The sequence below is a fragment of the Crotalus tigris genome, unplaced genomic scaffold (assembly GCF_016545835.1).
Source record: "Crotalus tigris isolate CLP2741 ecotype Arizona unplaced genomic scaffold, ASM1654583v1 scf7180000017690.20705106771:4171800, whole genome shotgun sequence".
Taxonomy (NCBI): Eukaryota; Metazoa; Chordata; class Lepidosauria; order Squamata; family Viperidae; genus Crotalus; species Crotalus tigris.
The window spans coordinates 2,802,435-2,804,305 of NW_024096569.1; positions in this window are offsets into that span (position 1 = coordinate 2,802,435).

Sequence of the window (1,871 nt, forward strand, 5' to 3'; positions counted from 1 at the left end):
ATTATCCTGCCCTGTGTCAAAGCCCTGACTTCTAAAAGCCATTTGGCCATTATTCATTAAAATAGATGGATTTGTATGTCCTTATCGCCCACCTTACAAAGAATAGTGTTAAACAATTTTCTGATATTATTTGATCTCTTACAGTTTCTTCCTAATTGCCTATGTGAAAATGAAAAGGAAGACTTTGACCCATCAGTTCTCAACCTTGGCAACTTTAAGCTAGGTGGACTTCAACTCCCAGAATGGACTTCAACTCCCAGACTTCAACTTTAAGCTAGGTGGACTTCAACTCCCAGAATGCCCCAGCCAGCTATGCTGGCTAGGGCATTCTGGGAGTTGAGGTCCACGTAACTCAGTGGTTCTCAACCTGTGGGTCAAGACCCCATTTGGGGTCGAACGACCATTTCACGGGGGTCGCCAAACAACACAGTCCGCCATTTTCCCCCCCTTTTCCTTAGCTGTGCTACTCCCTTTTATTCTATTGGCTTTTGAAAGCCCACAGAATAGACTCTCTTGAATAGAGTCTAATTTGATTGGCTTTCCAAAGCCAATAGGAATTGTCCAGGCTGTCTCTGCCCTGCTGAGCCCCCCCATTCTGCAAACGGTGCTGCACCAGTTGAGTAGTCCTTGACTTACGACCGGCTGAGTAGTCCTCGATTTACGACCGGTTGGGGGTCGCGGCATTAAAAAGGTTGAGGACCACTGACCTAACTTAACGTAGCCAAGGTTGAAAAATAAGCACTCTGGCCTTGTGGTAGAGTCCGCCTTCTTGCACAGAGCCAATTTAAGGCAACAAACCAGCTTTGCAGGCCAGCATGCTTGGGAGAGGGAGATTAGCTTTGGAAAATCCCCTTGGATTTTGGAGCTGAGCCTGCCTCGCAGGATTGTCGTTATGGGGAGAACTGCAGGGAGAGCCTGCCGTGCAAGGAATCTTGGGTTTTGGAAAGGAAGGCAGACAGAAACCAAATAAAATGAAAAACAAGGAGCCACGTTGGGGATGAACTCAGTCCCTAAATCCCATGAGCCTCAGACACGCGGGACTACAACTCCCATCAACGCCTAGGAGACCAGCAAGAAGGCGGAAGCCCGGCTGGTGCTATCCCTCACACAACCACCAGGGGCCGCTGACGCTCAAGCGGAGGACGGGAGAGTCCCTTTCCCTAAACCGGAAGTGACGATCCCGGTGGGGAGTAAGGCGAGGCGAGTCTCCATGGCAACAGAGCGGAAGTTTAGCTGCGGGAGGAGCGGAGGTCCGGGATGAGTCCCGAAGGGGAGGCCTGTTCGAAAGTAGCTCGCCCTTCCGTGTGGGGAGAAGCGGGGCGGAGGAGAGAGGGGAGCGGCAGGGCGTAAGCCCCTTTTGGGCGTAAAGCTGTCAAAAGGGGTGTGTCGCACGGTGAAGGCCCGGCGCCATTTTGGGAGGGCGGAGCTGCCGCCGGTGCAGGTGGAGCGCAAAGAAGGCGGGAGTAGGAGAGGCGGGTGCTTAGGGGCGGGGCCTCCGCTGAGTGGTTGGACAACAAAGAAGGCGGGATCGGGGGCGTGCCCCGGCGTAGGGACGGGCGCTCTAAGAGGCGTGGCCTCAACCGGGGCGGGGCCACAGCGGAGTGGAGCGCCAAAAAGGCGTGGCTTCGGCCTGTGCGGCCTTTACAGGAAGAGAGAGGATTGCGGCGGGCGATGTAGAGGCGGGGCCTCCGCTGGGGGCGGGGGGAAAATTGAGCGCTTACAAGGCGGGGCTGAAGGCCAGGTTGGCGCGCAAAGAAGGCGGGACAGTGGCCTAGGGGGCGGGACTTCAGGGGGCGCGGCCTGCACTGAGAGGCTGGGCGTCGGCAACGTAGAAGAATCGCGTGCGAAGGAGAAGAAGGCGGGGATTGGGC